The sequence below is a fragment of the Oncorhynchus clarkii genome, chromosome 6 (genome assembly GCF_045791955.1).
Source record: "Oncorhynchus clarkii lewisi isolate Uvic-CL-2024 chromosome 6, UVic_Ocla_1.0, whole genome shotgun sequence".
NCBI lineage: Eukaryota > Metazoa > Chordata > Actinopteri > Salmoniformes > Salmonidae > Oncorhynchus > Oncorhynchus clarkii.
The window spans coordinates 53,294,202-53,307,635 of record NC_092152.1 but is presented as its reverse complement, the minus strand read 5'-3'; the positions used below and the strand labels follow the sequence as shown (position 1 = coordinate 53,307,635).

At 44.6% G+C, this 13,434-nt stretch overlaps 1 protein-coding gene across 8 annotated transcripts in view; it reads right to left on the bottom strand.

Annotated features, from left to right (window-relative positions):
* LOC139411285 (BR serine/threonine kinase 2b) overlaps positions 1 to 13,434 on the bottom strand; it is a 179,510-nt gene that overhangs the window by 72,262 nt on the left and 93,814 nt on the right. The gene's annotated exons all lie outside the window — the stretch shown is intronic.

Sequence of the window (13,434 nt, the reverse complement as noted above, 5' to 3'; positions counted from 1 at the left end):
TACTTACTACCAATGACAAAAACTCATCAAAATTGCAACTGTAATGGGTAGATTAACTTGGCTATCATTAGAGAAGGGCGGTTGCCAGATCCTAAGTGAAAATTCCACATCGATTTAAAAGGCTTGTATGGAACTATAGAGGACGATTTGGGGTTACAACATGAGAGAATGAGAGGCAGTTTAACCCACTGCTCTTAGGCTGTCATTGTAAATAAGAATTTGTTCTTAACTGACTTGCCTAGTTAAATAAAGGTTTTAAAAAAAAAGAAATTGTCAAAATGATATGTGGAGTTGGTAAGGTTCTGTCTGATCACTCCTGTGAAGTCAATTATGGAAAACAAGGGGAACGTGGATCCGGACATAAGCGTATGGAAGGACAGAATGGAGGAGTGTAGGGGAGGGAAGCATGGAGGTGCATCCCGTTCCTTTGCCGTCATATCTAATAAGCCCTCCCCTCCCCTCTCCTCCCCCCATCATCCACCCTGTCATCTCCTTGGATCAGTGACACACACTTCAGTGCCGGTAATTAAACCCATGTACAAGGTAAACAACCCCCCCCTCCCCCTACCCTATCATTGAGATGGAGAAATACAACGCAATGTATTATGCTCAATTATTCCACATATGGTGTGTTAATGTGTAGTAATACAGTGTTGAGGAGTGGGGTGATGGGGGAGAGGCGGTCACACAACAGACCTTAGAGAAATTAGGTGAGACAACGTGTCAGGTCTACAGCTGCTCCTGTAGGCTCCTGAGAGAGGGTGTGCGTGTGTGTGTGTGCGCGCGCGCATCATACATAATGGTCTCTTTGAACTAAACCAGCCGTAGCATATTTCATACACCATGGTGCTTGTATAGTGCAACATCTGATGAAAATGATTGTGTATTTTCACTGTTCAGTACCAAGACTAACTCCCTCAAGAAGATGTATTGTGCTGTAAGAAGCTTCTACCATTCAAATCAAATCACATTTTATTGGTCACATTCACATATTTAGCAGATGTTATTGCGGGTGTAGTGAAACGGTTGTGTTCCTAGTTCCAACAGTGCAGTAGTATCTAACAATTCATAACAATACACACAAATCTAAAATAAAAGAATGGTATTAAATAATATATAAATATTATGACGAGCTTCACCAGGGTCTGTTATTCCTGTCAATTGTGTGTGTGGGGGAGGAGGGGGGGGGGGGCGAGTTAGAGGAGCCCCTCGTGTTGGGCTGAGTGCTCCAGCTCGAAATGGACAACAGCCATCAAGCATTATTATGGGAAGCTCCATGGTTAGATTGGTGGAAGTCCAAAATACCCTTACACTTTGTTTTCCTGGAGCTAGGGTATTGGATTTATTAGAAATCATGCCCACCATCAAGAAACAGATTCCTGCTCTGAAAACAGTTGTGTTGCATATTGAGTCTAATGACTCAATGAAATCTGTTTCTAATTTCTGAGAATGCTCAGAAATTAGCAGCACATATAATTGTATAACAATTCCATCTCCTCGCCGTTTTAGCCGTCTTTGGTCTCTTCACCAGTGGACTTGGGCATGTCCTTCGTCGACAATTTTGACTCCTTCTGGAATAGGCCAGGCTACTTTGTGGAAGACGGAATTCACCTGGGTGAAAAGGGCTCCCGGCTGTTGTCATCAAACATTGGAAAGTATTAGCATTATATTAGCATTACATGTAAGTCAATTCTTACCATCTCCTCTTTGGTCACTGTGAAAGTTTCACATGATGTATCTGAAAGTGGTGAACATGCCTAATGGTGGTAACAGGAGAAATGTAATTGCTATTCCTACTTTCTTTTCTTTTCCTAATAGGTATAATCCAATCTTTGAGTCTCCTGTTGTTCTGAAATCTCAAAGTAATCTAACTTGTGTTGAAACTCTGTGTGATTTTAAATACAGAAAAGGTTTGACATTTTTACATCTTAACATTCGTAGTTTATTACCTAAAATTGATCATGTCAAGATCTGGTTCTCTCAGGTAGACCCTGATATTTTTATTTGATCTGACACCTGGTTAACTGATAAAACCTTGGACTCTGAGGTTGCTATGGATGGTTACAATGTGTTTAGGGCTGATATGAAAGGCAAAGGTGGTGGTGTTGCTTTTTACACAAATAATCATATTTCTATCTCTCTGTTAAAGTCTACCTCCAGTCCTTGAATTGTTGGCTTTAAGTCTTCAGTTGGGTTCAAATTCAGAAATAACAGTTATAGGAATCTATCGTCCACCCTCCACCAAGAAGTGTGTCCTAAACAAACTCAATGATTTAATTGCCATTTTTACTGCCCCAGAGGTGTGTTTTGCAAGAGGTGTGTTTTCTGTGGTTCGTTGCAGAAGCTTGAATTGTTTACCATGTGCGTTTTCAAGACCTAGTGTTTGTTGTTTTTTCAAGTATACTGTGATCCTGCGGCTACCATTTCTCAGGAGAGTATTATGTTTATCCTGAACACTGATTCCTCGTCTGGTCTCTCCTCTGCAGCTGGATCCAACCTTACCACGTTACAGCAAGCTTCTGCCACAACATGGACACAGCAGAGATCACCCAGATCCGGAATATGGTAGCCTACCAAGGAGAACTGTTAGGACGGCAGCAAGAACAGCTCTCCCAAATCTCCGGGACCCTTCGGGCACTTGCTGAGTCCCTCCAACCACGGCACGCCCCCAACCAAGGAGGAACCAATACCCAGGTCTCGATGCCCAGTGCTACAGACATCATTGTGGTTCCTCCAGGGAACCTGCGCCCAACCCAAGATCCCAGCCCCCGAATGGTATGATGGCAACCCGGGAGCCTCCAAGGGGTTCCTCACACAGTGTTCTCTGGTGATCGAGCTACAGTCCTCCTCGTTCCACACTGATCAGGCCATGATCGACTACATCATCTCTCTACTCTTGGGCAAGGCCCTGGCATGGGCAACGGCGGTGTGGGAAGAGCAGCCACCATCTTGCAGATCCATAGTAGCATTCATTGCCGAGCTGCGAGGAGTGTTTGACCAACCACTCGACGGACGAGAAGCGGCCTACCGACTGTTCAACCTCCACCAAGGGGTCAGAACAGTTGCTGACTTCGCCATTGTCGGGGTTGCACTCGTCGCACACGTCTGAGCCCACAAGAGCATGGCTGCTGTCTCTACAGCGGAGTTTTCAGTCATATCGATGCTACCTGTCCAGAGCTGACGGAAAACGCCAGGGCTCGCCAGGACAGGGGGAGACCTTGACGAGCTGAGCAGTTACCTCCCAGCTACCCAGTTACCATCTGTTACTACCCGCAACCCTCCACTGGGACAACCGCCAGCACCAGATTCAAGCCTTTGTGGACTGCAGGGCCGCGGATAATTTCATTTATCAATACTGCAGATTCATGCCCTCGATGGATGCCCCAATGGCTCCGATCAGGTGGAATATCAGACCAAGCCCATTCTACTGCAGGTTGAGGTGAACCACTCTGAGACTTTTCTGTTCAGGCTAGTGCTACATAACCCACTAGTTTTCTGGTCCACGGGACACCTACTAGACTGGGGTAAGCACTGCCAGACTAAAAATCTAAGACCCCCACCAAGAGCCTCACTGTGTCCTCCTGCATCCCTTGAAGACCAAGACTTTTCCACTCTCCCTCCCGAATACTTTGACCTCCGGGAGGCCTTTAGTAAGAGGCAGGCCGCCACCCTTCCCCCTCATTGTCCTTACAACTGTGCCATAGAACTCCTACCCAGCACCACACCTCCCCGGGGTCGTCTGTACTCCCTCTTGACCCCTGAAGAAGCAGTCATGGACAATTACATCCGGGAGTCGCTGGAGGCAGGTTTCATTCACCCATCTACATCCCCTGCTAGTGCAGGCTTCTTCTTCTTGGGTAGAAAGTATGGGGGCCTGCGTCCCTGCATACAATCTTGTGAGAAACAGGGAGGGAGATGAATGGAAGACTGCCTTTAACACCCCTAGTGGCCACTATGAGTATTTGGTCATGCCCTTCGAATTATCAAACTCAACAGCAGTCTTTCAAGCATTGGTCAATGTCATTCTGAGGGATATGTTGAATCAGTTAGTCTTTGTTTACCTCAACGACATCTTGATCTTCTCCAAGAACCTTCCGGGAACACCTACTGCAGTCCACCAAGTCCTGAGATGCCTCATGCAGAGTCAACTATATGTCAAGATAGAGAAGTGTGAGTTCCACGTATCCCAGGTTTCCTTCCTGGGTCACATTATCTCTACAGCAGGCATCCAAATGGACCCCATAAAGATTGAGGCGGTAGTGGACTGGACCTGTCCCACCTCACTCAAGCAGGTCCAGCAGTTCCTCTGGTTTGCCAATTTTTCACAGGCGTTTTATATGCAACTTTGGTGCGGTGGCAGCGCCTCTCACGGTCCTAACCAGCAAGACCCAGACCTGTTTTTACTGGACCCCCAAGGCAGACAGGGCATTCATGGAGCTCAAGGGACTTTTCATCTCTGGACCATCCTCGTTCATCCTGATCCGGAGCAGGGACGGTCCCTTCACTGGGGAACAAGGAGGACAAGAAACTGCACCCATGCTCCTTTCTCTCCAAGCGGTTCTTGCCAACAGAACACAACTATGATGTAGGCAACCGGGAGCACTTGGCAGTTAAGTGTGCGAGGGGTGGAGACACTAGTTGGAGGGGACACCTCATCCTTTCATGATATGGACGAACCATAAGAACTTGGTCTCCATTCAAGAAGCCAAGAGGTTGAATGCTAACCAGGCGGGCTCTGTTTTTTAACAGGTTCGATTTCACACTAGCCTATTGCCCGGGATCCAAGAATCAGAAGGCAGACGCCCTGTCCCGCCAACACAATGTCTCTAACGAGGAGAGGGACACCGACCCAATCGTCCCCAGCTCACACATTGTGGCCCCTGTGATATGGAGTATTGAGACCATGGTCTGACAAGTCCAGACCCGAGGACCTGATCCTGGGGCGGGACCCACTAACAGACTTTACGTTCCGTGGTCAGCCCGGTCCCGAGTATTACAATGGGGACAATCCTCTAAATTAACTGAGCATCCAGGACACTGGAGTTCCTGAGGCATCGCTGAGTCTCTCCTCTGAATTCCAACATCAGTGGAATGGGCAAACTGAGCAGGCCAACCAGGAGCTGGAGAAGTTCCTCCGCTGCTTCGTTTCCACTCAGGCCAGCAACTGGAGCAAGATTCTTGTCTGGGCAGAGTATGCTCATAACACACTGCCAAACTCATCCGCTGAACTGTCTCCGGTTGAGTGTCAGTTTAGGTTTGCCCCCCCCCACCCCCGTTTCCTGAACAAGTGGCTGAAGCGGGGGTGCCATCAGCCAAGGTGTTAATTCGATGATGTAAGAGTGCAATCCTTCTTGCTCTGTTTCTCTGGCAAACAGTTGGTTTAAGAATACTTTTCCCGACAAAACTCTAACACGTTCTAAAGCGAATACTAGAACAATATTTCTAACATAGAAAGTGAGGAATGGTCAGAGATGGGACGTTTCACCTCTGGACCCATCAGTTCCCAATTCTCATTAACCCCCACCAGTTCCCTGCTAATGTCATATTGTGTGTTATTTTGTGATATCATTAGAAAACTTGTATAGGAAAAACAGTAACTTGAAAAGTATACACACTACATGTACAATGTTTCCATCCAAAAATTATGAAAGTGTTTTTCTTAAGAGAGGGGTGTTATTTTAGAAACTATAAGAGGAAATAGTTTCTATAAGTAGTAGTCACCACCCCCTTGAGTGAGGTCAGAGAGCGTGTCAGCCTGACGGAACCGCCCCTTTTGAAGTAACTTTATAAAATGATGGGTTAAGAATTAACATACTAGACCAGAGAGACGTAGAGCTGCAGCTCACTTTTAAAGTGATTAGATAAATAACAGTCTTCAGATTAATGAAAGTAAGTTCCTTTACATTCTGGCCCTATTACTGACAAAATTGATATCATTAATGCATTTAATCACCATTTTATCTCTGCAGGCTATATATTTGAATGTATTTCAACGCCAGCTCTTGAAAAGCGTAGTTTGGATGTTGAAAATCTATTGAATGATACTGAAAATGCTGGTCAGGAGTTTTCTTTTTGGAAATTCACTGACAAAGACGTCCTGGATGCTTTGCTAACATTAGACAAGAAAAATCCACAGGGGCTGATCATTTGGAGCCTGGTTTGCAACTCCCTTTATTGCTGGCTCAATTTTTGATTTAACATTGTTATCAGGAAGTATTCCTAAAGCATGGAAATCTGCATATGTGCTGCCACTCCATAAGGGTGGGGATACAAATGATCTTGACAACTATCGCCCCATTTCAAGACTACGTTGTTTAGCTAAGATTCTTGAATCGTTTGTTAATGTACAACTTTGTTCCTTTTTATCTGATAATTGAATTTTTCATATAAACCAATCAGGGTTTAGGCCTGGGCATAGTACTACAACAGCAACCACTCTAGTTGTTAATTATTTTGTCAATGCCTTGGATGCTAAAAAGAGCTGTGCTGCCTTGTTTAGTGACCTCTCAAAGGTGTTCAACATTGTTGATCATTCTGTTGTGCTGAATAAGTTATCAAGAATAGACCTGGGATACACAGCCTGTTTATGTTTTCAGAATTATCTAAGTGACAGAACTCAGGCCATCTTGACAGATGTGGTCAAATCTGAGTTTCTTGAGATTAAAGAAAGTGTTCCTCTGGGTTCGATTTTGGGTCCATTATTGTTAATCTTGTACATTAATGACACACTTATTAAAACATGTAACATTCATCTCTATGCAGCAGATGACACAGTTTTGTATTCCTGCTTCACCTCAGTGTAGCAGGCCATTCGTGAACTTCAGCATGACTTTGATTCAATTCAGAAATCACTTAAAGATCTTAAATTAGTGTTAAATACAAGTAAAACCAAGCTCATGTTGTTCTCTAGGTTACAAAATGTTGACCCTAAGGATCTGCATATTTGCACCACAAATACACATATGAGATGAGTAAAGCAGTATGTAAACATTATTCAAGTTACTAGCATTCCATTATTAAAGTGACCAGTGATTCCATGTCTATGTATATAGGGCAGCAGCCTCTAAAGTGCAGGGTTGGGTAACCGGGTGGTAGCCGGCTAGTGATGGCTATTTAACAGTCTAATGTCCGTGAGATACAGTGGCTTGCGAAAGTGTTCACCCCCTTGGCATTTCTATTTTGTTGCCTTACAACCCCCCCAAACTCCTTCAGGCTTATCTTTGGTCTCTTTGTTGCCTCTCTGATTAATGCCCTCCTTGCCTGGTCCGTGAGTTTTGGTGAGTGGCCCTCTCTTGGCAGGCTTGTTGTGGTGCCATATTCTTTCCATTTTTTAATAATGGATTTAATGTTGCTCCGTGGGATGTTCAAAGTTTCTAATATTTTTTTTATAACTCAACTATGATCTGTACTTCTCCACAACTTTGTCCCTGACCTGTTTGGAGAGCTCCTTCGTCTTCATGGTGCCGCTTGCTTGGTGGTGCCCCTCACTTATTGGTGTTGCAGACTCTGGGGTCTATATAGTGAGATCATGTGACACTTAAATAAAGTCCACCTGTGTGGAATCTAACTAATTGTGTGAATTCTGAAGGTAATTGGCTGCACCAGATCTTATTTAGGGGCTTCATAGCAAAGGGGGTGAATACATATGTACACACCCCTTTTCATTTATCTTTCATTTCACTTCACCAATATGGACTATTTTGTGAAAAACCATTACATGAAATCCAAATAAAAATCAATTTAAATGACAGGTTGTAATACAACAAAATAGGAAAAACACCAAGGGGGTGAATACTTTTGCAAGAAACTGTAGAAGCTGTTATTTAGTCTCTTGGTCCCAGCTTTGATGCACCTGTACTGACCTCGCCTTCTGGATGATAGTGGTGTGAACAGGCCATGGCTCGGGTGGATGATGTCCTTGATAATCTTTTTGGCCTTCCTGTGACATTGGGTGCTGTAGATGTCCTGGAGGACAGGCAGTGTGCCCCCAGTGATGCATTGGCCTGACCCACCCTCTGGAGAGCTGAACATATCCGCGTGATCAAAACAATCTTGAAGCATGGATTACGATTGGTCAGACCGGAGTTGAATTAGTCTTAGCACGGGTACTTTCTGTTTGAGTTTCTGCCTATAGGAAGAGAGGAGCAAATGGAGTCATGATCAGATGTACTGAAGGGAGGGAGGAGGAGGACTGTGTAAGCATCCTGGAAGGGGGAGAAGCAGTGGTCGGTCTTTTTCCAGAGTGAGTACTACAGTACGTCAATGTGTTGATAGAACTTCGGTAATGTTTTCCTCAAATTTGCTTTGTTAAAATCCCCAGGTAAAATAAATGCAGACACAGGATATGTGGTTTCCAGTTTGCATAATGTCCAGTGTATTTCCTTGAGGGCCATTGTGGTATCGGCTTGAGGGGGAATATACACGGCTGTGACTATAACCAAAGAGAATTCTCTTGGGAGGTAATACGGTCTGCATTTGATTATGAGGTATTCTAAGTCGGGTGAACAAAATGACTTGAGTTTCTGTATATTATCACAATCACACAATGAGTTGTCAATCACGAAACATACACCACCGCATTTCTTCTTCCCGGAGAGATCTTGATTCCTGTCTGGACGATGTACTGAGAACCCAGCTGGCTGTATGGACGGGGACAGTATATCCAGAGAGAGCCATGATTCTGTGAAACAAAGTATGTTACAGTCCCTGATGACTCTCTGGAAGGAGATCCTCTCCCTGAGCTCGTCTACTTTATTGGCCAGAGACTGAACATTAGCGAGTAATATACTTGGAAGCAGTGGATGGTGTGCACGCCGCCTGAGTCGGACTAGAAGTCCACTCCAAATACCGGCTGCATCTTGGAGCAGCCTCTTGGATAAGTTCAATTGACCTGGGGGGTACGAACAAATAATCCAATTCAGGAAAGTTGTATTCCTGGTCGTAATGCTGGTGAGTTACCGCCACTCTGATATCTAAAAGTTATTTCCGGCTGTATGTAATAACACAAAAAACGTTCTGGGGTAACGTAAGAAATAACACACAAAAAAAAACAAATTACTGCCAAGTTGCTTAGGAGCTAGAAGCAGAACCTCCATGTCTGTCTGCGCCATCACTCCATTATAATCAGTTGTTATAAAACAATGTGCTACTCAGGCTAATAAAATGTGATTGATGGACTATTGTAGGCTTAGTCCCAGTCCCAGCATCTCAGGCTCTGATGGGTTGAGACGGCCTGTGGTTTCCAGAGGGAATTGCGGGTAGTGTAGTTGGCTGAGGATGAATGTAGTTCATGATTGGGCTAATCAGTGCTAACGAGACAGGGTACGTCAAAAGCGCAAGTGGCATCCCCCGGTGAGGAATATGAGTGTGTGCGTCATGCGTCATACCCATTTCTTTAGAGTAGCTGGAGGAGTGCAGATGTTCTCTCTTCCCCTCTCGCTGCATCCGTCCCTCTTTCTTTCCCTAGTCCCTCTATCCTTTGTCCCTCTTGTTCCACTCCCTCTAGCGCTATCATTAGCCGAAAAGACTGTGTTAGTACTCAGTGAAAACATAATCATATATGAATCAGAGACAGCATGAGAGTAAAACAAATATCTAAGAGTTTAGATGATCTAATTCCACAACAATGCTTAAACCGCATCAGGAGACCTCTTTCGAGGTCTGGAAAAAATGAATAATAAATGTGGATTTTGGGGTGTAGTTACCCTTTTAATGTAGGTGGCACTAGCAAGAGACCGTTGGTTAGCAATGTTTCTGTAGCGCTCATGTAAGTGCAGAGTTTGCAAAACAAATGCCCACTGGATTGATGCAACTCATCATGATATCATTCTGCCAGGTAGGCATAGGCTACTTGATCCTATTCACTGATCCTATTCAAATCCCTGGTAATAATGTGTAAATAAAGCACTACTGTTGCGCCTTACAGTGAAATGCTTACTTACAAGCCCCTAACCGACAGTGCAGTTTTAAAAAATACAGATAAGAATAAGAGATAAAACTAACAGGTAATTAAAGAGCATCAGTAAAAAATGACAATATATATAAGGGGGTGCCGGTACAGAAAGTTGTATTCCTGGTCGTAATGCTGGTGAGTCACCGGTTAGTTGAGGTAGTATGTACACGTAGGTAGAGTTAATTAAAGTGACTATGCATAGATGACAACAGAGATTGGCAGTGGTGTGGAGAGGGGGGGGGAGGCAATGTAAATAGTCTGGGTAGCCATTTTATTAGATGTTCAGGAGTCTTATGGCTTGGGGGTAGAAGCTGTTTAGAAGCCTCTTGGACCTATACTTGGTGCTAAGGTACCGCTTGCCGTGCGTTAGCAGAGAGAACAGTCTATGACTAGGGTGGCTGGAGTCTTTGACAATTTTCAGGGCCTTCCTCTGACACCGCCTGGTATAGATGTCCTGGATGGCAGGAAGCTTGGCCCAGTGATGTACTGGGCTGTTCGCACTACCCTCTGTAGTGCCTTGCGGTCGGAGAACGAGCAGTTGCCATACCAGGCAGTGATGCAACCAGTCAGGATGCTCTCGATGGTGCAGCTGTAGAACCTTTTGAGGATCTGATGACCCATGCCAAATCTTGTCAGTCTCCTGAGGTTTTGTTGTGCCCACTTCATGACTGTCATGGTGTGCTTGGACCATGTTAGTTTGTTAGTAATGTGGACACCAAGGAACTTCATGCTCTCAACCTGCTCCACTGCAGTCCACAATCATCTCCTTTGTCCTGATCACGCTGAGGGAGAGGTTGTTGTCCTGGCACCACACAGCCAGGTCTCTGACCTCCTCCCTATAGGCTGTCTCGTTGTTGTCGGTGATCAGGCAGGTTACCTTAGTGTTCTTGGGCACGGGCACAGGCACTATGGTGCTTCACGGAGTCGGTACAAACATGTTGGTATTACAGACTCAGACAGAGAGAGGTTGAAAATGTCAGTGAAGACACTTGCTAGTTGGTCAGTGCATGCTCGCAGTACGTGTCCTGGTAATCTGTCTGTGAAGTGTACTGTTAGATAGAGGCGGGTGACCAGAAAGCTAGTTACAGTTTGTTTTCCTCCTGTATCCTCCTGTATTGTATCATTCCGTCTTCAATTTTATCGATTATTTACGTAAAAAAATACCTAAAGTTGTATTACAAAAGTAGTTTGAAATGTTTTGGCAAAGTTTACAGGAAACTTTTGAGATATTTTGTAGTCACATTGCGCAAGTTGGAACCAGTGTTTTTCTGGATGAAACGAGCCAAATAAATTGACATTTTGGATATAAATCGACGGATTTAATCGAACAGGACCATTTGTGATATTTATGGGACATATTGGAGTGCCAATAAAAGAAGCTCGTCAAAGGTAAGGCATGAATTATATTTATATTTCTGCGTTTTGTGTTGCGCCTGCAGGGTTGAAATATGCTTCTCTCTCTTTATTTACGGAGGTGCTATCTTCAGATAATAGCATCTATGCTTTTGCCGAAATCTGACATGTTGGCTGGATTCACAACCCGTGTGGCTTTAATTTGCTATCTTGCTTGTGTATCTTGCATGTGTGATTTAATGAAAGTTTGATAGTAATGTGATTTTTTGAATTTGGCGCTCTGCATTTTCCCAGCCAGCTGTATGTTGATGTTGTCGTCATTCAGCCACAACTCCGTGAAGTATAAGATGTTACAGTTTTTAATGTCCCTGTTGGTAGTTTAATCTTAAGCGTAACTTGTCGATTTTATCGTCCAAAGATTGCACATTTGCTAGTAGAATTGAGGGAAGTGGGGGTTTATTCGATCGCCTTTGACTTCTCAGCAGGCAGCCAGCTCTCCGGCCTCTCTTTCTCCGCCTCCTCTTCACGCAGATCACGGGGCTCGAGGCCTGTTCCCGAGGGAACCTTATTTTCTCCGCCTTGGGCTCGTCAGAGTTGTGAAAGAAGAAAAAGGATTCTGCTAGTCCGTGGTGAGAAATCGCTGTCCTAATGTCTAGAAGTTATTTTCAGGTCATAAGAGATGGTAGCGGCAACATTATGTACAAAATGAGTAAAAAAATAAATTACAAACAACGCAGATAAACAAACAAAAAAACACAATCGGTTAGGGGCACATAAAACGTCTGCCTTCTGCATCCGGCGCCATTTTAGGGTCCCTCCATTACCACCAATGGTCTCCCTTATCTCAGGGATTTAGCTACTGTGTCTATGCATTAACTCTGAGGGATTAACACAGGTTCATTATCACCAACACAAAGTCATTAAGAAAAAAATCCATATGCAAAACTAGACACAGATATGCAAAACCATACACAATGCACTCTCATACACATTACAGGGATACATACAAATGGCTGCATGCATAATGGTACGCACAAGGCAGTTCTACACAAAAACATGTGGAGCCTCACTCTCCCTTTCTCTTAGTCTTTCTGTCTCTCTCTCTCTCTCTTACACTCACACATGCACACGCATGCACACACACGAACACGCACTGCAATCAGTGTCTCACATGTGTTAATAGATCGGTAATGCTTAGGCTCTTCCTCTCTCCCACTAGCAGTGTTCTGAGCACTGGGATCAATGGGAAAGTCTTCCACGGGAAGTCTGTAATCTCCCTAACACATCCCACACACACACACACACACACCAACCGAGGGCACAGTATGGAGAGGTCTTCATCAACTGATGGTGCTGTCATACTGAACCCCTGAGCGAGCTCAGCTCACCCATCCATTCACCATCTCCACAGAGGGACCTGGTCCTGAACAGCTGTGCGTCTGCTGCAGTATCATTCCTCAGTGTGTGTGTGTGTGTGTGTTTGCTTGCCTTCATCTTGTCTCAAGAGGACCACAATGGAAATAGGTCCCAGACTTTATTGTGTGTTATCCTCAATGATTTTACCTCGTGTGCATGTACGGCTTTTTCAAGTGTTGTGTGTGCGCTTGTTTTTTTAAATGATCGAATGAATAAACGAAACTAAAACTAAACTTTGTGTTTGTGTGTCTGCGTGTGTATTGGTATGTGGTCAGAGGATGCAATAAAACTAGTGAGGATCTCTAGAGATTGAAGATACACTGAGAACCAGCGATGTGTTCATTAGCGGACCCTAAGGACTACTAACGATGTGGGATGTATGAAGCGTGTGGGCTGAGAGAGAAGACGGATGACAGCCTTCCTCCTTAGTTACAGAATGAGATGTGGCGTCAATGGATCTGTCCTTTTAAAGAAGTCGTCTACAGTGCCATAGACGGTGACTAAGGTCACACGTTGAAGAGTGTGTGTGGGTTCAAGGTGAGTCGATAACACCTTCGCAGATCCTCAACGCCACACGTCAGTGAATCAAACAAGCTGCTCCTCGGTCAACGCGGTGTTGAATGACCAGATAATCCTAAAGGCTATCCTACGGCAGAGGAGGTCACACACACACACCCTCTCTCTCTCTTTCTCTCTCGCTCACACAAAGATGT